The 23,465-nt window shown below is 38.5% G+C and overlaps 1 long non-coding RNA gene across 2 annotated transcripts in view; it reads right to left on the bottom strand.

Moving 5' to 3' along the window:
• Window positions 1–23,465, bottom strand: part of LOC145722854 (uncharacterized) — a 148,886-nt gene that overhangs the window by 30,808 nt on the left and 94,613 nt on the right. Inside the window, exon 3 of one of the 2 annotated variants that reach the window (XR_014147427.1) lies at window positions 21,691–22,606. The exons of the other annotated variant lie outside the window; for it this stretch is intronic. This is a non-coding gene — a long non-coding RNA (uncharacterized LOC145722854). Of the gene's footprint in view, window positions 1–21,690; window positions 22,607–23,465 lie in introns of those variants that run through there. 2 annotated transcript variants of the gene reach the window in all.

The raw sequence follows: 23,465 nt of genomic DNA, 5'->3' as shown, positions 1-23,465 counted from the left end.
GGGAACTCTCCGTGTCAACTTCCGTGTAGGAAACTATGCTTATTAAAGGCTAAGTAACAAAAATACATTCATTTAAAGCTTTCACATATATCATGAAAAGTCAGCAGCCACCACAGTAATTGTTGGAACTTAGACAAATAACAGATTTGAGGGAGAAGTGTTTTTATCACTGACATTTTTAAGAATTCTCCATTTGAGGGGCGCCTGGGTAGCTCAGTCGTTAAGCGTCTGCCTTCTGCTCAGGTCATGATCCCAGGGTCCCGGGATCAAACCCCGCCTCGGGCTCCCTGCTCAGCAGGGAGCCTGCTTCTCCCTCTCCCACTCCCACTGCTTGTGATCCCTCTCTCGCTGTGTCTCTCTCTGTCAAATAAATAAATAAAATCTTTACAAAAAAAAAAGAATTCTCCATTTGAGGTGATAATGAAAAGTGAACGAATTTTTTTGTCGGTTTTATTATTTTTTTTAAAAAATTCTTTACGATATACGCCCCCCCATATGCCCCTTAATTGCCTGTGCCCAGGGCTGACCATTTCTCCTCCTGCCCTGGGTGCTGAGTGTGCTGAGGGCTGCCTCCATCACAGGGCAGTTTCATCCCACCACACTCTTGAAGTGTGAAAGATCTTGAGGATTCTTAGCCCAATCGGCAAGAAGATTATGGAGATTTTAATATAGTGAGATGCAAATTGTTTCCCAAATTATTGGGATATAATTGGTATCAATATCTCCACTTCCTCAACTCTTTTTTCTTTTTGTCCCATGGACCTCACATGTGATTGAATGGTAAGGCCAGCTACCCCCTTTTAAGTATAGTTTCGTAGTCATAATTTTGTCACTTTCCCAGCAAAGCACAGATCTTCTTCCCACCTCATTATACTTTATCACAGGACCACCTCTCTTCAGTTCTTAATTTTTGCAGTTCTCTCGAATGTATTTTCTCTTGCTCCATTTGACCGTAGCATTCTATATTTATCATTTGTATTAGCTTCTTAGTACATTCAACAAATCCATCAAATCCAAATCTCACCGCATAAATACAAATTTCTCACTCTACTTTTCAGAGAAGCCTTCCCAAATCCCTGAGTAGAATTAACTCCTTCCCTCACTACGATACCAAATGGTTTTTTCTGACACCTCTATTGTAGATCTTAACATAAATATCAGGGGCACCTGGGTGGCTCAGTCGGTAAGCGTCTGCCTTCAGCTCAGGTCATGATCCCAGAGTCCTGGGATCGAGCCCCGCATCGGGCTCCCTGCTCCGCGGGAAGCCTGCTTCTCCCTCTCCCACTCCCCCTGCTTGTGTTCCCTCTCTTGCTGTCTCTCTCTCTCTCTGTCAAATAAATGGAATCTTAAAAAAAACAAACATAAATACCATAATGATTTCTTATATATAATTTTTTATTTTTCGCTTAGCATGTGAACTACAGAACAGGAAACTTTCTTCTCTCTCCAACATCTTGTACTGCTTGAGATGGAGTCAGTGATAATAAATTATTTTGAATAATGAACAAATGAAGATTTAAGTTGGTGTTGTCTAGGACTAACTCACCACGATCTTCATGGGGATTTTTCCAAATATATTCCCCTTTTCTTCCTCAAAAAATCATACACTGACATATATAATTAATACTGTCATATTTCCAGGCAATAATGTTTGTCCTGTCATGTAAACATTCCACACCTTTACCTGCACGTAGGTCAGGATTGTCAAGTCCCTGACCGTCAGAGAGCTTGGTTGTCAGGGGTGGTAGGACAGCACCCAACATGGTACTAACGGACACAAGCCATTTCAGGCTTTTGAAACCAAATAATAGCAACTGGTGGCTCAAGTAGGAACTGGAGAGAGGCAAATGGACCAGAAGATAAAAGACCATATTGTTGGCTTATCTGACTGACAAAACATGTACTTTCTCAACACTATCTAAGACCCAATGCATTTGCAAGCAAGATCATATTTTTTAATTAATATTCTTTGTTGATAGACCTTGCTTATTTTATTGACAGATGTTTTGGATTTCTCTGGTAATACACTTCAAGAGAAAGTGCCAGGCTAGATATTTCTTCGTGATATACTTGAGTGATTACTGTCATTGAACAATTTCTTGCAAGAAACAACTATGAACATAGTACTCAGTTCAGTGCTAGGAAATACAAAAACACTATATGACATAGTCTTCCCCTGAGGCTAATGATCTTTTGCAGGAAGATATGGCATATTAGGGAATGATTTGAAAACAATGCAGGGGTGTAGAGTAGTATTAAATAATGTAATACAGGCTCTTTGTACTAGCTTGGACTAGAGAGTATTGGGAGAAGATTCTCTATGGGCTGTGAAGTTTCTGCATGTCTTTCAAGCAGAGGCACTGACTGCCTTTGTTCTAAATTATCTTTTCAAAGACTGGAAGATAAAGATAGTGTCTTCCTCTGGGGCAAAGAACAGGCTTGCCTGTTATAAAAGATTTGGGTTACTTGGGGCGCTGGGGTGGCTCAGTTGTTAAGCGTCTGCCTTCGGCTCAGGTCATGATCCCAGGGTCCTGGGATCGAGCCCCGCATCGGGCTCCCTGCTCCGCGGGAAGCCTGCTTCTCCCTCTCCCACTCCCCCTGCTTGTGTTCCCTCTTTCACTGTGTCTCTCTCGGTCAAATAAATAAATAAAATATTTAAGAAAATAAAAAATAAAAGATTTGGGTTACCTAAGATCAGGATTTCTCTCATGTAACACAATCCGCTGCATGTTTGGGCATTGATTTCTTTCTCTCTGTGGAACTTGGGAACAAGAAAATGTAATGCAAATATAATGATACTCAGGATGCTTGCTGTGTCATGAGTAATACAGTCCTTCATCTCTGATCCAAGAGTCTCATGTCCTCTGCCAACACCTATGAAATTATGGCAGGCTAATTTGTAAGCTTGCAAGTAGTGCAATGTCTTGGGACCTTTACAGCTCTTGACAGAGACTAGGAAGAAAGCTCTATGGAATCAATAGGATTAGAGCTATACATGAAAAATGAGTATGGTGTGATAGGGAAGGAATGCTATTCACCAAATAGTGAACTATGTAAAATGGGCTCAGATTTTGGAGGTTCTTAAATCAAGTTAAGTTGTTGGATTTGTTCTTATATACTGTATATTTTTGAAGAGGGTGATAAGATGAAAGCAATATTTTAGTAATATTGGTCTGTGTATTAGAAAGGAAGAGAGAGAATCTAAAATCATGGAGACCCATTAGGAATTGTAGCAATCTTCTAAGTGTAAGATTACAGGGAGTGAACTTGATAAAATTGATATAGAAAGAGAGGGAATATGAGAGAAGACAAAAAAGTAATAGGAAACTATAGCTTCTTATTCTAGGTTAAGCCTTTCAGTGACTAATGGTGAGATGAATTTTAAAGTTAGATAATATTAGCAGTGTGATCTTAATGTAGTTATTTAATCTCTCTGAATCTTAGTTTTTGGCATTAAAAACTTCTATCCCACACATGTTATCGTAACGATTAAAAAGAATAATGTCAGTGAAAGTGAATAGTCTTCATTCTGCAGCTGTCTCAATCAAAATAATACAAATAAGGGGTAGGATAAGAAATAGTATATTTTGGTAAAAGTTGTTGATTTTAAGCTGGATGCTTTTACCAAGTCATTCCTAGAGAAGGGATTTGATTATTTCAAGGTAAGGAAAATAAAGAATAAAATTATATTTAAGAAAATTTTATTAACAACTGTGTAATCAATTAAAACACAGGAGAAGAAAAGTCTTTATTAGCGGCGGGTGGAGGGGGCAGATAATTGCTTTGGATGACCTAGACTAAGATTATCACTTACAAGTCACAAAGATCATATCTTTGGTTTTTGGTTTTTTCTTTTCTTTCTTTCTTTCTTTCTTTCTTTCTTTCTTTCTTTCTTTCTTTCTTTCTTTCTTTCTTCTTTCTTTCTTTTTCAGTTACTCAGGAAGAAAAGGGAAAAGAATAGAAAAACCATTCATTGGACTGCTATGTGCCAAGGTGACCCTGAACTGGTGCTTTGCCAAGTTCTACCAGAGATGAATGACCTTTTTCATGGCATTTCTAGACTCTTTGTTCCTTTTATTCTTTACATCTCATTTTTATGCCTATTTCCACTTCTCACCATGTCCATCACATAGCCATTAGAGCAAGAAGAGAGCATAAAGTACAAATCAAGCTGTTTTGTTTCTACTTAGCCCCCTTCATAAAAGCTTTTTTTGTAAAAAGAGTCAGAATGAGATCAGGCAAAGAGCCCATGGATTTCAGAATCCTATCCATCCCTGCCACCCAGCTCTCTACACTGAGCACCATGACCAGGTTGTGTGCTCTCTAGCCTAGGAGTTCCCTGTAGCCTCTGATTTTGCTTCTCTTTCTACACACTTATGTGTTTAACATGATCTTAGTAAATATCACTGAAAAGCAACTGATCAGGCGTTAGTGAACAGAGAGACAAGAGAGAACAAAAGGTTGAAATATTGCACATTAAACATTTGCAAAAATTAGCTACTTCTTATTCTGAGAAAAAATGATACTGGTCTTCAAACTCTAGAGAGAATAAATAAGGGGATACATTTATTGAAATTAAACTTACATCCCTGGACTTATCAAATAACTAGGAAGTACCCCCACTAGCAAAGTGAGACTGTTGCAACCTGGGAGCCCTGCGTAGTATCATTCCCCAACTCCAGCACACACTCTCTCATTTCTGCTGGATTTCTCTTCATAGCACTTACCACTTACCAAAATATCATTCACTTATTTGCTATATTGTCTGTCTCTTTCTGGTGGAATGTAAGTTCTACAAGAGTAGGCCTGGACCAAGGGACAGAATTTTGGTTTGTTTCCTTTGTTCTTCACTACAACTCTGGCACCCAGGATAGTCCCTGGCCCAGAGGAGGCACAAGGAAACAGTTTTTGAACAGTTGCAAATATGGAGACCAAAACATGGGGGAAATAAAATTATGCAAATTATGGGTGCTACCAGTGTTTCCTCAAATTAGCAAAATTCTTATGTTTCTTAGGAAGAAGAAGATGCAAAGAAGGATGAAATGGGTAACTGAAGTTGGCAGAGTTGAGAATGTGCCATCAGTAATGGTCTCTAGCATCTATGACCTTTGCTTTTTGACTCTTGCTCTCACGTACTAAGGCAGGACCACTTAGAACAAATTGTGAGAACCCAGAAAGTGTCAGCAGGACAGTTTTGCTCCAGCTGCACTTGAGTAGGCCCCCCCATCCAGTGTTCCCCACTAGTGCCCTTTCTGCCAGTCTACACAATGTTCCCAGGCACATTCAGTGCAGAGGGCTCCAGAAAGCTAAAAATTCCCTGTGCTTGTTTTTAAGGGGGAAACTCGCGCACATGTGTGCGTGTGTGTGTGTGTGTAAGTTATATTTTTTACCTCTTACTTAGGACTGTCTCCCTTATTCTTATTTGACCAGTGATCATCTCTTCTTTTCCTCCTATCAGACACATTTAATCTTCCACTAAAACCTGATTCTATTTCTTTAACATATCTTACACAGGACTCTCCAAGATCTAACTCTTTCCTGTGGCCCCAATTCTCATCTCTTACTACTATATCATGTACTGGATCTGGAACCTCAAACTGCATAATTCAGCCGGCAAATATATTTCATCTTTCTTTTTAAGAGAGAGAGAGAGTGTGGAGAGGGAAGGAGCAAAGGGAGAGAGAGAGAGAGAAAGAATCTTAAGCAGGCTCCATTCCCAATGCAGAGCCCAATGTGGGACTCGATCTCAGGACCTTGGGATCATGACCTGAGCTAAAATCAAGAGTCGGATGTTTAACCGACTGAACCACCAAGGTGCCCCTGTTTCATCTGGTTTTGAAGACTTCTAAAAATTGGGAAGTTTCATAGGAAGCTGTGGATTTCCAGTTACTTCTGCAAAATCAGAGTTGACCATACTTAGTCTGCTTTATCACAGACAACCATCAGCTGAAGTTCTGTCACTGCTATGACACAAGGTGGACATGTTCCATTTCACCACCTACCCTTCTTTTCTGCTCCAGCTGGTATTGATGATCCAGGTTACTGTTTAGACCAAAAGACAGTGGAAAAAGAGTAGCACAAGGATGTGCCAGGCCATATTCCCAATGACCTTATTATTAATATCTACTCCTTTTAAAAGACCTAGATCAAGAAACTTCTACTCTATGACATTGACTTGCTCTCCTCCATGCAAAAATGCATTCATTCATTCTCAACCATTTATTGAGGATCTAGTAGGTGCTAGGATTCAGCAGTGAAAAGTTTGGGGGAAGTGTACAGAACTAGGGATATATATTTGACAGTCATTAGCATCAGGTGGTATTTAAGCCACTGGATGTCACCAAGAGACAGAGTGTGCATGGAGGAAAAAAGGAGAAGTCTTCTTGGGTTTTTTTGCCATCACTGTTCACTACCACTGCTTTTTCTCATGGCATTTTCATGATATGTGGCAAAATTATTGATTTTTCTCTTTACAATCATTTAAAAAGTTCTCCACTATTTATTTCAAAATAATTCAAACCTATGGAAAAGTTGTCAAATGGTACTACGGATAACCAAATACCTTTCCCCTACATCTCCACATTGGTGGGTTGTTAGCACTTCATCATATTTGCTTTCTCTCTCCTTCCACCCCAGCGCTCTCTCTCTCTCTCTCTCTCTCTGTGCCCTATTTGAGAATTATTTGTCAACATCACTATGTTTCACTCCTAGATGCTTCAACATGCATCTCCTAATGAAAAGGACATTTCCTTTACAACCACAATCAGAAAATTTAATATTGACACTATTATCAAATATGTTTGTCCCTATTTAAATATCCCCCCATTGCCCAATAATTTCTTTTGTAGTTTTTTGTTTGTTTCTTGGTTTTAGTATGTGTTCAAAAATCACTTGTATTTAGTTTTTATATCTCTTTTGTCTTATTTAATTTAGAATAATTTCCTAGGCTTTTGGTAGGAGGATGGGGAAGTATAGACAGGAAGCTTTTGTCTTGTTGACTTTTTTTTTTTTTTTTTAGAATTCTGGACAGTTGTTTTCAGAATGTCTGTTCATTTGAATTTGTATGACCTGAATGTTTCTTTATGATTAATTTAGGTTAAACATTTTTGGCAAGATTATTACATAGATGATGTTGTATATTCCTCATTGAATCACATCAAAGGCACATGGCATCAGTTTTTCCTATTATTGTTAAATTTGGTAATCTAGTAAGATAGCGTTTGTCAACTCAGTTTCTCCATATACTGCTCCCAACAAGGTTTCATTCAATATTCTAGTATCCGAGGATGATCCTAACTGAAAAATTATTTTTATAGTGCTAGTAAAATGATGACTTTCTGTTTTTATCATTCCTTCTACATTTATTAGCTGGCTTTTTTATTGTAATAAGAAAATTTTCCTTTTCTCCCTCTCTCTCTCTCAAAAAAAAAAAAAAGCTTTTAAAGTATCAGTTTGGATTCATAAACTTTTAAGAAATATTTCATGTCTTTTCCCCCATGCTTGCCATTCATTTTGATTCTCAGAAGTAATTATTTATTTACAAGCTGTTTTCCATTTAACCGTGAGCCTCTTGAATGTGAGTCATAAAATCATGTCTTGTGGATTTTTCCCCATTGCCTAACACACATGGAAATCTATAGATGTTTATCAAATAAATGAATGAATATAACTACCAAATTACCTATCAAATTTGTTCATAGCTTTTAGCAATTAAAACAATGAGATACCATTTATTATTTATCAATTGACAAATATTAAGACTTGTATCCATATTTTATATTAACATGTGTTGGGGTTTTATTTTTGTAAAGATATTATTTATTTATTTTAGAGAGAGAGAGGGAGAGAGAATGAACGGTTGGGAGGGGCAGAGGGAGAGAGAGAGGCGGACTCCCTGCTGAACAGGGAGACATACTTTGGGCTCAATCTCAGGACCCAGAGGTCATGACCTGAGCTGAAGACAGATGCTAAACCAACTGAGCCACCCAGGTGCCCCATGTGTTGGGGTTTCAAAAGGATATTCATCATATTCCACTGGAGGGTAATTTGGTAACATGTATTAACAATCCTTAAGGAATAATGGCTAAGATTATGATGGAAATTATTAGAATTAAAACACCTTCAAGTTTATAAGGAATAGATAAAAAAAATAATTTCCTTCAATTCAATAATTCCACTTCTAAAGTGGTATCAGAGATGCATTTTTGAGACATCAAACCAATGCTTGATGTGACAACCCCCTTTTTAGAGTAGTTTGGCAGCTGACCCATGCAATGGATCAGTGGAATTCATTGCCTTGTGGAATTGCGGTGGGAAGCTGCCAAGAACAACGGAATCATTTCTTGACTTTAAATTTCACAACAGAGGTTGTTGAGTCCATTGTGAATTAAAAGACTAAAAGCAAGTACTTTTGATTTTCAAAAGCCAGATTTTAATGAGAAATGGGAAAAGTTTGTACATTTCAAATGAATCAGAGCTTAAAAGACTTACCACAGAATAGATGATAAAGCAGAGAAAAATCTAGATTATTATGTAAGCCTTTCCTGGGGGAAGAGAGAAGAAGCCAGAGAGAAGAGAGGGAAGGCATGGAGTCAAATGTCAATGTCCTTGTTTCCACTCTTCAGAAAGGGGGTGTTTTGAATGGGAAGGCAACGCATGTGCTGTTTTTCATTTGCTACCCTTTTAGGAGATTGCTATGCTCTACGCCAGTAGGAGAGTAGAAATGGCAACTTGGCCAGCTTAAAACAGAGAAGGGTCAGGTCTCAATGGGCTATCCACGGCTGGCAATAACCAGAGCTTGTAATAGACCCAAGGAAGAATTCTGGGCACAACTGAGAATTAAAATTGTGCATCTTCCAAGGCTTCATGATGGTAGCAGACAAAGGGAAGACCCAAAGGTGGACTCAGAGGGTGACCATGAGGTTGCTGTGGGTGGGGCATGGGCAAGTTCCCAGACCTAGAACTTGTTCTAAAATAATTTTCGAAAATGGTATTTTTAGACATTTCATGGGTTACAAATACTTTCAACATGTATAGTAAAATTTTTGGTCTTAAAACATTTTTACATACATTGTTTTAAAAATGTAGGGATAGTTAGTGTTAAGTCTCACATTAATCCTTTACCAAAAACATATATAATTACTAGATTCCAAAGGTTGAGTCATGAAACATTTGGCAGTCACATTCTTTATATTTGAATAAGATTCAATTGACTTGTATATTTCATATCCCTGTATTTGTTTCTTTGTCCAGGTTTACTTAAGAGCCAAACTATAAGATGTTCCTCCCATTTGTGACTGGTCATAAGATTATTACATTTTAGGGCTGGTTAAGTCCATCTACTATGAAGTCCCATGCTTAATGAAGTTAATACTTTCTGCTTTGTTTCACTTAGTTTAAAGGAAAGAACAACTTAATTTTTACTACATAGCTGTTTGGGGAAATTTAATTCTTGCTCTCAGAAATTTCTTAGTCTTATTGCGATGGTCTAAGATCATAGCAAGGTCTGAAAGAAGTTTTGTGGTTGTTTGTGGGGCGTGGGGGTGGGGGGATTGGATCAATTATAGCAGCTGTTGGCATTTAACAGTAAGTTTCTGTTCCATGTCCTACCCATCAAATTATAAATGAGTGGATGAGATGTGATTGGCTAGCAAGCTGTACCTGTGTCAAAACTTAGAGAATTGCCAATGTGCACAGTCCTCAAATGGCTATATTTTCTCCTTTGGGAATGCTACGACAATTTGAGAAAGTTCAATAGTGAAACATTTTCATCATGCTAATCAATGGACTTTTGCCTTTGTTTTTATTTGGGTTTTTTTGTTGTTGTTGTTGTTGTTAAAGTAGATGTGCCTTGGGCACCTGGGTGGCTCAGATGGTTAAACGTCTGCCTTCGGCTCAGGTCATGATCTCAGGGTCCTGGGATCGAGTCCCGCATCGGGCTCCCTGCTCAGTGCAGAGCCTGCTTCTCCCTCTGCCTTTCTCTCTCGCTCTGTCTCTCACGAATAAATAAATAAAATCTTTAAAAATAAATAAATAAATAAATAAAAAATAAAGTAGATGTGCCTTTAAGTTTCGTTTATCCTTTACAATAGATCTTTTTGCTTCAAAGAAACAAAGCTTATAAAAATCTTACAAGAGGGGGAGGAGTTAAGATTGTGGAGTAGTAGGAGGACCCTGAGCTTGTCTCATTCCTTGAACACAGCTAGATAGTTACCAAATTATTGTGAACACCCAAGGTATCAATCGGAGATCTGAGAACAAAAACTGCAAGTCTACAAATAGAAAAGTGACCACTTTTTGGAAGGTAGGAGATGCGGAAGTTCACTTGGGGAAGACATAGCTGTGGATGCAGTGGATGCAAGGTAGGGAATGCAGGCCTGCTTACCGAGGCTACCGCAAAATACTAGAAGCAGTGGAGGACAAAATCTGAACTTTTAAATTCACTACCATGGGGGAGGTGACTGGATTAAAGGTGCTCAGGTAGCAAAGACAGACAGAATCCCAGGAGTGACAGGGTGGTGTAAGGATCCTCTGGGTCGAAGAACGGGTAGTGCCAAGGTGCTACACTGTTCCCAGGCATAGGAGCCAGGAAGCCTGCAGAGAGTAGCGGGTTTGGATGCCGGCTTTCTGCTATAAACTGTGAACCACCAGGCAGTGATGTGAGGCTTTCCTGGGATGCGGTCAAGCGAGACGAGACCCTCCCCCAGAGGAACAGTGTGGGTCAGCGCCCAGGGCGTCCCTGAACTTTGGAGTTTTGAAACTCCATCATGCGCCTGAGACAAAAAGGCTCCAACATGGGCAAGGTGAACTCAGGGTTCTGATAGAAACCAGGGAAACAAATAGGGTGATCGTTTGCTTTTCTGAGGGCTCACTGAAAAGTAGGAGGGCACAGATTTTCAGCTCCAGGCCTAGAGAACAGGGTGCAGCCATTTTCCTCCCTCCCGCCCATTAGAGCTGAAAGCCTTCAGGGAGCAAAACATTGCCACCTACTGGAGTCCAGAGCCGCTTACACCAAACCCCGCCTCCCGTGCCCTGGAGGAGCATTTCCACTGAGAATCGGGGCAGCAGGCTCTTCCCCCAGAAGACCAACACATGCAGCTAGCTCACACCAAGTCTACCGATCAGAGAGTGCTGCAAAGCTCAGCTCTAGGGGAAGTAAGATTGAGCTTCCTTTTTACTCTTATTCATTTCTTTTATTTTTATTATTTTTTCTTTTATTTTCTTATATTTTCCAATTCCTTTTTAAATTTTTATTATTTAAAAAACTTTATATGTATGTGCTTTTCATTTTTTTGTCTACTTTCATTTCATTTCATTTCATTTTGTTTTATTTTATTTTTTTTTAATCTTGGGATTTGGATTCTTTTATTAAGCAGACCAAAACACACCCAGGATATAGTGGGGTTTTTTGGTTTTCTTGTTTTGTGTTTTTTTTTTCCTGTTTTTTGTTTTTTTCTTTTTCTTTGCTTTGTTTTTGTTTTGTTTTTTTGTTTGTTTGTTTGTTGTTCTTTTTTCTCTTCTTTTCTTTTCTGGACAAAATGAAGAGACAGAGGAATTCACCCCAGGAGAAAGAACATGAGGTAGGACTCACAGCCAGGGATTTAATCAATACAGACATAAGTAAGATGTCTGAACTAGAATTTAAAACAATGATTATAAAGATAATGCTGGGCTTGGAAAAAGCATAGAAGACACTAGAGAATCCCTTACTACAGAGATAAAAGAACTAAAATCTAGTCAGGCTGAAATTAAAAATCCTATTAACTGAGATGCAAACATAAATAGAGGCCATAAAAATGAGGATGGACAAAGCAGAGGAGAAAGTCAGTGATATAGAAGATAAAATTATGGAAAATATTGAAGCTGAAAAGAAGAGGAAAAGAAGGGTAATGGACCACAAAGGTAGACTTAGAGAACTCAGTGACTTAGTAAAATGTAATAGCATTCTATCATAGGAGTCCCAGAAGATGAAGAGAAAGATAAGGAGGCAGAAGGTTTATTCAAATTATAGCCAAAAGCTTTCCTAATCTGAGGAAGGACACAGACATCAAAAATCCAAGAAGCACAGAGCACTCTTATTAAATTCAACAAAAGCCAGACATCACTAAGGCATATCATAGTCAAATTCACAAAATACACAGACAAGGAAAAAATCCTGAAAGTAGTGAGGTCAAAAAGGTCCTTAACCTACAAGGGAAGACAGATCAGATTCATAGCAGATGTGTCCACAGAGACTGGGCAGGTCAGAAAGGAGTGGAAGGAAATATTGTATACAATAATACAATAATATAGTAATAATAAGGGACTTTAATGCCCTGCTTACAGCAATGGACAGATCATCTAAGCAGAAAATCAACAAGGGAACAATGGCTTTGAATGACACACTGTCAATAGGTGCAGAAAAGGCATTTGACAAAATGCAGTATCCTTTCTTGATAAAAACCCTCAACAGAGTAGGGATAGAGGGAATATACCTCAACAACATAAAAGCCATATATGAAAGATCCACAGCTAATATCCTCCTCAATGGGGAAAAACTAAGAGCCTTTCCCTACAGTTAGGAACAAGACAAGTATGTCCACTCTCACCGTTACTGTTTAATATAGTACTGGAAATCTTTCTCTCCCTCTGCCCCTCTCCCCACCTCTCTCCCTGTCTAAAAAAAAAAAAAAGAAAAGAAAAGAAAAAAAGAAAATCGGCTTTAGAGGAGAGGCCATGTTTGTCCTCTTCAATGGCATGAGCAAGGGCTTGGCACATAGTAGGTTCTGCATAAATGATGTATAAACAATGAATGAATGAATGATACTCTGATATAACCCTTGCAGAAAGCTGTATAAATCTCCTAGGCAAATTATTTTCTGTAATAAATAGAAAGCATTAAAAAAAAGAGAGGTTTTAATGATGGGACCTCCATGGGAGACTGAAGGCCCCTAGCTTCTCCATGTTCTCTGGTTAATCGAACTTCACCCTTGTGTGGGGAAAGGTCCGTCCTCACGTTGGCATAGTGCCCAATAGAGAGGAAGGGCCTCTGGGCCATTCCTGGAGAGATGGATTAATATCAGGACCAAAGGGTGATGTCACCTGATGAACGATGCTGCTGAAGAGGTGATGCCCAGGAAAGCCACACTGCAAGTCCCCGGGGGGAGCATCCAAGGGAGGGAGGGGTGGATAGCAGGTGATCTTTGTAGAAGCTGCTCACAAGAAAGGCAGGCATGGGAGATCTGAAGCCTGAGTGATTTCACTCCTGGGGCTGACAAGTATGGAAATTATTACAAGTTTTAAAAAACATTACTATTGTTGTGTCACCTCTTAATTTTATTCCCCAGGTTGGCATATTCTGGCCAACTCCATTTCATATTTTCACCCCCCCCACCCCACCTCCACTGCTTTAAAGCACAGATATCTCTGGGGTTGTTACAGTTACATTGCTCTCTGCTTGAATTCAGTACCGCATTTTTAAAATATATCTTCTCTCTCTCATCTTTTAAAAACATTTCAAAAATAAATTGACTTCTCCTCCTTTTGTGTCCCTGAAAGAATTAAATTTGGGCAGCAAAAGCAATACCATTTATGCTTCTAATGTTCACAAAGTTTTTCTTTGAACTTAGAAAATTTTCAGAGTCAGATTTTAACTTCAGACTGTGAAGGTTTTTTGCCCCTAGTAATTTCTATTTGAGGGATTAAATGTATTTGTATGGTTTAACTCAAGCCTTTCTATTTAGGAATAATAAAGTTAATAATAAACAAAGTTCTACCCCTCAAATAACTGGTAAAAGAACGATGAATGTATGTTTTCTCTGTGTTTTTCTCAGTTATAGACTAAATAATTTACTAAATAATAGCAGTGATCAAAAGACTGTTTGCATTTCTTCATTCACTTTAATTTAAAACAAATCAATAAACATTTATTAAAAAGATACAACTTAGCAAAATTAAGATTTAAACACTTGAGAGCCTATGTGTAAAAACAAGTGTGCTAATTTCCACGACCATAGAACATAATTTGGTGGTTGAAACTGACCTTATTTAGTGGGCAGGAAGTTCTAGTCCAACATCAGACTACAGATCAGGGAAGAATCCAATTACAGAATGAAGACGAATGAGAAAAATCAAGGTGCTATTTTGAGTAATCCAAATTACCACTTTTCTTTGGTTTAGAGGCTGCCAATGTGTAGCATTCCATGAAGTGGAAAGTTTGATGAAAGTGGGGATTGTGGCATTATTCTAAATGTTTCATTTCTTGAATTAGAGGGCCATGTAAAAGAGGATGAAAGGGAAGGTCAGTGGGTGGCAGTGGAGGACCAGTAATCATGGAAATGAATCATTACAAGAAAGGGGCAGAGAGGGAAAATCCCTCACCTGGGTTGATGAAGGTGAGAGCTACTATCTGAGCCAAGCATTTCTTCCTCAGCCTCCATCTCCTTTTTATTTCCAAAATGCTACAGGAAAGAACACAGGTGGCCACAGCTCCAACTGGGCACAAGTCTAGCTTGCCAGAACCCAGGATATTTGAAGCAGCAAATCCTCCTGAAGCTCTGAGGTTTGAATCATTAATTGATGACTCTTCCAGGTTCAATGGAGCAGCTAATCAACCATCAGTGCCAAGATAAGAGGGTCTCCTGTAGGCCACCATCTTAGATCTGCAAGTTGCATTATTATTTTTTTTTAAACAATAGCATAATCATAGTGTATACACCAGTGGCTAATTCTGAGATGTGTGATGTGTTAAGTGTATTTAACTATGACTTTAAACCTGCTAGGGTATCAAATTGTTTTACATCAAAATCAATTGTTTCAAAATAGATTTTTGATATCCAGACAATGGCATGCTTGTTTCAAATAATGTTTCCTACCATATTTCTACAGAAGTGTTTTGGACAATAACTTAGAATTTTCTGCAGTGAGACTTGAATTACCCATAAATTTCCTATGCAGTTGACGTGAAGCTATTAGCAAGGAAAAATTGCTGTGGATTGTGTAGCAAAAATAATATTGTTTGAACTTTCTAATTTTTATAAAAATAATTATTTGAACTTACAATTAGAAGGTCTAATAATCTAATAATTTAATTATAATGCTAATAATTTTTACTATTACTTTTTTACTGTTTACTATTAATTATAATACTAATAATTTTAGTAGTACTAAAATTTACATGTGAGCTGGCCAGGTAAGTCCATGCTTAATATACATAAAGTTAATTGTTACCATTTAAATAGGAAGAATATATGTAGACAATGAGGAACATTCTTCATCTACTAGGTTTTAGACCCACTTTGTCACATTAAGTCTGGCTTTCTTCTCTTTTTAAGGAAAATCAAAGGGACCTGAAGGCATTGAAACAAATACAGAGGAATATATACCAAAGGAATAAATAACTTTCTAAATCACAATGATGACATTGTTTTTTGGGGTGGGTGTTGTTTTTTTTTTAGTCTGGAAAGGATTCAAGAGTAACTATCTGTCTTCAAGTCACTACATTTCTGTAAAGGTTTGCATTGAAAGAGGCTTTACATGCAAAGGAAGTTTGGTCAAGTAACACAGAGGACCATTGGGGCCTCTCTACCCTGTAAGTACAATGGAAGACTGACTCAGGCCCCAATGTCCTCATAAAGGTGCTTGTCAATTCCAACAGGGCTCACTCACACAGGGTCACCTTTGGCGTTTAAGTCCTGCCTCCACTGCATTCTTGGTTGATCTACCATGCACTGTTCTTCTGTACCTCCACCCCAGTGTCGTGTTGGCCCAAACACAGAATGCAGTCTGTTTCCTTGTTTCCACACACGTGCATGCGTGCATGCACATGCACACAACATCTACTGACAAAAGATGCTTTTGGAATTAGCAGACTTTATTGAAGATTTTTGGCAGAAAGAGAGTGGCTTATATAACAGAAACTCAAACCACTTCAGCTTGACTTTTAGATGTCATAAACCCTTTGCCATGCCCTGCCAATTTACTCACCTGTTTCTTATTTACACTCTCCCCTCTTCTATTTTTTGTGACTTCCTATTGTTCCAAATTTCAAATGCAGAGCAGTTTAATCCCTTTTGTTGTTTGTCTTCTGCCAACTCTTGCTGATGTGATTATATTTTTCAACTCAATCAGTTTATAAAACATTGTTTTCCAAAACACTTCCTTCGAAGGAATTCTAGCACCAGCTATTTTAAGGTATTGTTTTCCCACTCTTCTATAATTAGAAATAAGATGAATATATTTATATGTTAAGATAATTAAGTGTAAAACGGACTACCAGATGAGATAATGTATAGAAGATCCCTGAAATAGAAATGCACTAATTCATTCTTTCATTCATTCAGGAATATTTATGTGCTGGGTTATTCTAAAAATTGAAGATACAGGAGGGAGAGAAAAGCAAAGAAAGACCTTGCTTTCCTGGAGAGAAGACAAGCAATACATATGCAAATAAATTAATATAGAGAGTCTATCAGGTAGTGATGCATGTCATGAAACAAATGGAGATGGGTACTAGAGAGTAATGGGGATATATGTGTGATATTTTACATGGGGTTCAGCAGAGCTCTGCGGGAAATGAAGATGTGAGCCATGCAATATCTGGGGGAAGATTCTGGGAAACAGAATTAGCAAATGCAAACATCTAGAAGCAGGAGCATAATTGTTTTGTTTTCAAAGAATAGCAAGAAGATCAGAGTGACCAAGGCAGAGTAAGTGACAGATAAAATCAAAGTGTCCAATAACCATAACACATAGAGCTTTGTAGAGAAAGATTTTAGATTTTATTCCAAATGAGATAGAAGCCATTGAAAGATTTTGAGCAGAGGAATGTTGTGATACGAATTTTGTTTTGATGTGGCTGCTGTGTGGAGACTAGATTGAAGGGGCTAGAGGCACAAGTGCAGAAACAGGGAGACCAGTTAAAAGATCATTGCAATGATGTGATGAGAGATAAGATAGTAGCCTGGACCAGGTCAACAGTGATGAAATTGTGAGACGTGTTCAATAATAAGGCTGAGATTTTTTTTTTTTTTACTACATCCACTAGAAGGATGGAGTTGACATTTACTGCAGGAGAAGGAGGTTTGGGGAAGAAAATCAAGAGTTCAGTTTTGGACATGTTAAGTTTCAGAAGTCTGGAACACCAATCAAAAGCTGTCAAGTGGGCAACTGAATACATACTTCCAAAACTAAAAAGGGAGGCTGGAACTGGATATACAAACCTGGGAATCATCAACATTTAGATGTTATATAAAGCCATGGGACTAGATGAGATCACCCAAAATGTGGTTCTAATGACTGGGCACACAAGAGACTCAGAAGATGTGGCCAGTATTGAATGCAATCATCCATTATCCCACCAAATGAGACAGAGAAGGATATTCTTTAAGACCCCTGCCAGCTGTAATTCTTTAATTTACCCTATTTTACAAGTGAAGAAATTTATGGTTGGGAGTCTGGGAGTACTTTTCTAAAGGAGATGCTGAGGAAAGGACCTATTTGAAAGGAAATGGTTGAATTTATGAGAGAAGGTATAATTGGTAATGTAAGTTTCTGAGGGACTAGAAAAGATCAAATCCAAAGTGCAAGTAGAGGGACTGGCTTTAGGAGTCAGAACAGCTCCTGTACTGTTAGATTTAAATAAAAGAATAATATTCCATTGGACAGAAACACCATTGTTTCCCTACTGTTAAACAAACCTTCCTTCCCCACTCCTTATACTGTGATAAATGCCGCAGTAGACTAGGTATAAAATTAATTAAAATTAAATGGAATGTATCCGTGAGGTTATTGCTATAACAAAGGCCAAAATAACAGCAGCTTAAGCCAAGTGAAGTTTATTCTTTCTTACTCAATGGTTTCAGCATGGACAGCCTGGGGCTGCTATGGAAGCTTCACAGTGTTTAAGACTCGGGCTCTAGCATCCTATTGCCTTGCCATGTTGCTTCTCTTTTTTGTAGTTTGGGGTAGCCATTTCAGCTCTATAATGACTACAATCGAGAGAGCAAGAGGAGAGAAGGGGAAGGAAAGGACATGAGCCATCCTTCAAGCAACCAGAAAGTGGCTCAGAGCACTGGGGTCACATACCATTGGTAGAGCTTTGTTACACAGCCCAGTAGGGAGGCCAGAGATGTAACCTTTGGCTGATTGGCTATGTGTGCAGCTCCATTCAGGATGATGCTGCTGAAGGAGGAAGAATCTATGCCAGGCTGGGGGAAAGAGGTCCAAGAAGTATTTGCAAGACTGAGGTTTGAGCCAAGAACTCACTTTGAGAGTACAGCTTTGGATTTAAATAATATTTTATTAATGACAAGTGATTTAATGACAGTGATTATCCAATATAATACTCATAGCAGCCCTGTTAGGTAATCAGGGCAAATGTGATGATTTCTGTATTACAAATTAGGAAACAGAGACTTGGGTTAAATGACTTGATCAAAGTCATATGTCTAATACATGATCCTAAAATAAACCTATGTTTTCTGACTTCTCAAATCCAATGCTATGGCAGAGAACACAGCAAAATCTGACTCATATCCAGATGAAATGGTACTTAAGCAGAATTATGTCTTATCTCCAGAGACCTTCTCTATTTGGGAACTTTTAGTTGCTTCAGCAATGTGGCATTCAAAATAACAGTTTATAAAAGGAGGTGGAATGATGATAGGAGAAATATAAATAAATTTCAATCTTCTTGAGTTTAATTTGTACTGAGAAAACATCCAGACTTTTCCAAATGATCTGCCTTGGGAGGGGAAGAAGGAGATCAGGGGACTCGAGAGGTCCTGGTGATGAGTCATGGACTCGGTGCCCTGGCTGCCTGTTTCTGTTCAGTGTGAGTCACTTCATTTGCACAGATGACTCTTGCTGCCAACCACTGCCCTCCAGGGAGGCTGTGGAGATGGGTACCAGTGTGTGAGCTTTGCTTTCACACCCTCCATAAGCAGAGACTCAGCTGCTATGTGCAATATAACACTGGCTCTGGGTGCCTTTCTTAAACTCTTCATTTCAGTAATATCTTCGGGCCTAAAAACCTTGCAGATAAGAGAGTTTTTTCAGTCGCCATCATTTGTGCTCTGACATTGAGGTGGGGTTTCAGCATGCAGAGTTCCTACCTTGTTGTGGGGTCCCCCTTCATATTACACATCAGTGCATGGGTGGTCTTCTGTCACCCACACTTAGTATCTTTTATGGGTTCTCGTATTGCTTCCAAAATAAAAGACAAATTTTTATCCAGTTTAACTATTCTTTTTGCAATAATCAAAAAGAATGAAACCCAAATCTATCTTGTGATGTGCATAGCTTCAGCTTCTTTTAGAAGAATATACAGTAATAGCCTTACTCTGGAACCCAAATTCTCCACATGCTTTTCTTCATCTTGTGCTTAATATTTTACATTCTTTTTTTTTTTTAAGATTTTATTTATTTATTTGACAGAGAGAGACACAGTGAGAGAGGAGCACAGGCAGGGGGAGTGGAGGGGGGAGAGGCAGGCTTCCCGCCGAGTGGGGAGCCCGATGCGGGGCTCAATCCCAGAACGCTGGGATCATGACCTGAGCCGAAGGCAGGCGCTTAACGACTGAGCCACCCAGGCGCCCCAATATTTTACATTCTTAGAAAGTCTTTTCTTTGTGAAATGATATATATCAGAGAATATTCATTCAAATGGATAGATGGATCCATGAAAATGGATTCAAAACATGGCAAAATGTGGTCAATGCTATAATTAATTTGTGATTGAGAAGTAATGGAGAAGATGACAAGGAAAGAGAACATAAGACTGAGTAACAGTTGGGCTAGGTGGGTGATAGGTATTAAGGTGGGCACTTGTTATGATGAGCATTGGGTGTTGTATATAAACGATGAGTTACTGAATTCGACTCCTGAAACAAAACTGTATGTTAAGTAACTAGAACTTAAATAAAAATTAAAATAAATAAATAAAGGTACTTATGTAAAAAAAAAAAAAAGACTAACAGAACATCTTTTCATCTGACACCTTGTAGAGTTAAGAGAGAGCATACTGCATACTTCTAGAGTGGACTTTCCTTTTACTCAGAATAATTTTTGCATTATGGTAACAACTTCTGCCTAAACTCTCTTCTCCCCTCTGCTTTTTTTTTTTTCCTTAGGAGAGGGATATGGTACCTGTTCACAGGGGGAAGGGAAGGCCTGCCAATGTATCAGTGGCCACCCCCCATCGTCCTGGGTACAAGGAACCTTAAAGGAAACCCTATGGGCATTCCCTAACTTTTGTTCTAACCAAGGGATATGATGGGAAGGGAGACAATTCTAATCTGGGAGAAGCATGAGTTTCCTGTCAAAAGAATGTGAAATCAAATGAAGGCTTTCCATCTGCTGCAAAATGCTCCTCATTTCCGTGTGGGTATGTTTTCCCTCCCCTTCACTTTGGTGTCACACTCTAGGGACTGCTGTGGTCATTATCACCATCATCATCATTGCGGGACATGCAAGACTTCACAGATCCCTTGATCTTTATACCTTGTCCCCAGGGGAGGATATGGTTCTCCTCCTTTCCATCATTGGCCAGCTCTCCTCCCCAGGTAATAAATAAGGTCACAAGACCGGTCAGCAGCTGCTCTCTCTCTATTTGTCACAACTAGTTGGGTTCTTTCTTCTGCCCCATTTGGCTTGAGACCTTCACTCACCTCTCACTTCCTTTCTTATCAGACTTCACTGCTTCAAAATTCTCCTGGCCAATATGGAAATTCTCCCAGATTCTACAGTATTTTATTGTTTCTGACTCAAAGCTTAGAAAAAAAATAAGTGATTTTTTAAAATATTGAATTTGCTAAAGATAGTGATAATGGAAGTATTTTTCAGAAAATGAAAAAATTTTTGGAGACTTCATTCTTTTTTCATCATCTATCCAGTTTCTCGTGATTTTTAATAAATCATGAGGCCTAAATTTTCAAAGCAGTTAACCAATTAATTATGTCTTACATCTGAAAATAGGAGTATTTAGTTTGATTACCAAATGCCATGGGTAGGTCAGCTGAGTTAGCACTTACTGGGATTATAAAAATTACCAATTCATGATTTTGTGTTATTATCCAAATATAGCTCTCAAGATTTCTGCCTAGGAAGAAAATACCCTATGATTTCACTTATATGTGGAATCTAAAAAACAAAACAAATGAACAAACAAACAAAAAACAGAAACAGATGTATAAATACAGAGAACAAACTGAAGGTTGCCAGAGGGGAAGGGTGTGGGGAGGATGGGTGAAATAGGTGAAGGGGATTAGAAGGTACAAACTTCCAGTTATAAAGTAAATAAGTCACAGAGATGAAAAGTACAGCATAGGAGATAGAGTCAATTAAAAAAAAAAAAAGAATTCCCCTTAGTTAATAGAGCAGGGATAGCTTAAAACTTTCTACGTATTTATGTATATGTACCTAATAGTTATAAATGGAAATATTTTTTCTTCATTTAATATAGGAATAGTGTTAATCACCTAAGGTTATTTTAACTCTGTTGCAATCTTATATTTTACTCATCCCTGTATTTTCCTTAAATTTAACTTACCATCTTAAATGTTGGCCTCTCAGAAGTATTTTTCTGATATATATATATATATATATATATATATATATAATATATGTATTTCCATATACATTTACATATATAGCTGGTCTGAAGAAGGCAGATAATTGGTGTTCTTTGCAGCCTGTGTCTGATGCTGTCTCCGATACAGTCTTCTCATGGCCGTTGTATCTTGTCAACTAAGACTCCAACATTACCTACTCAGGGAAGGCTTGCCTCTGTATCCGTCTAAAGGAGTCTCGGGTCCCCTACCTCCATGTGATCTTTGGTATAGTTCTGATTTATTTTCTTCATGATCCCAATTTCTTTCAGATAGCATCTTGCTCCTGGTTACTTATTGACCATTCTCAACTACAGTGTAAGCTCCGTTTAATTATCTATTTTGTCATCACCATGTCCTCAGTTCTTATAGTGTGTCTGGCACCAAGGAGGTGTGAAATAAACAAGTATTGAATGAATATGTGTTCTGAGTTCCTGGTGGAGCCAATGTCACAGAGAAAAGATAGAGAACTGGTACAAAATTAGAAGGGAGGGGACCTCTCCCAGGCTAATGATATTGGATAATTCTTTACAAGCCACACTACTTGTCAGCACAAGGGCAAAATAGTTTCCTGTCCTATCTGTAGTCCACGCTTTTAAAGGAAAAGGGGAGACTAATTAAAATTGTATGCCTGAAAAGACGTGGAGAAAAATTGTTTTTAAAAATAACAATTTTTAAAAAGAGAAGGGGAAAATGAGAAGGGAGATGGTATTGCTGAAATGATTGAAGAGTTGACATGTATTTTAGGGAGACGGTAAATGATTTTTTTTTAGTAAAGATTATTTTTATCCTTTGAACTTTCACTGGGGGAAATTTCATTTCAAAGCAGATTCTCACAAATCATAATTTAAATACTACACACATAAAGACCTTTCTCTTTCCTCTGTCAGGTGCACATCACTCTTTGGAGGGCTGGGGAGACCTTCACGCTTGATCACGGCTCTCCCTTCCCCGTCGCTTTCCCAATGATACTGCCCTCTTCCTAGGCCAGCAGATGGCCATGGTGAGCAGGGAAGTACCACCTGGAAAGAGAGAACAAGCACTGAGATGCACTCGCTCCAAGTAAAAAGGAAGTTGGAGAAGACTAGACTCTCCAGTCTGAAGGAGGGTGAGAAATGAGAGAAAGCCAACACGAAACTATACCTTGTTTTTTTTTTTACTTTTTGTTCAAGGGTAGTATTCTCAGAGAAATTTCACAAGTCCCAAGCACATAACCAGATGAACTTTTACAAACTGAGCACCCCTGTGTACCAGATCTGGAAACAGGACATGACCAGTATCCCAGAAGCTCTCCTTGGGGCCCCTTCCTGTCACTAACCCTCCTCATCAAGAGGAACCACTCTCCTGTTTTGCTTGGTTTGATACTTTATAAAATTGGAATTATGCAAGATGTATTATTTGGTGTCTGGCTTCTTTCATTCTGTATCATGTTTATGGGATTCATCCACATTTGTCATGTATTATGTTGGTTCATTCTTGCTGCTGTGCAGTGTTCCGTTGATGAACACAGCACAACCCATTCATTCTGCTGCTGACAGGCAATTGAATAGTTTCCTTTCTTGAGGAAGGGGGTGAGAACTATTCTGAATAGTCTGTTATAAACATTCTAATACATCTCTTTTGATGAAAGCATGCACATACACACATGCATTCCTGTTGGAGATAGAGGCTAGGAGCAGGATTTCTGGGTCATAGGATGTGCATATATTCAGATTTTGTAGATAAGCCAGTTTCCAGAGTGGTTACAAGTACTTACACTCACACCAGCAGTGCATGAGAGTTTCAGTTCCTCTACCTCCTCACCAATATTTGGTATTTTCTGTGGTTTTTTCCCCATTTTTAGCCATACTGGTGGATATATATTGAATGTGATTTAATTTC

Source organism: Leptonychotes weddellii, chromosome 8 (assembly GCF_054177405.1).
Source record: "Leptonychotes weddellii isolate Sample4059 chromosome 8, ASM5417740v2, whole genome shotgun sequence".
In the NCBI taxonomy this organism is placed as follows: domain Eukaryota; kingdom Metazoa; phylum Chordata; class Mammalia; order Carnivora; family Phocidae; genus Leptonychotes; species Leptonychotes weddellii.
Note: the sequence above shows the minus strand (reverse complement) of the source record. Positions and strands in the feature narration are given on the sequence as shown.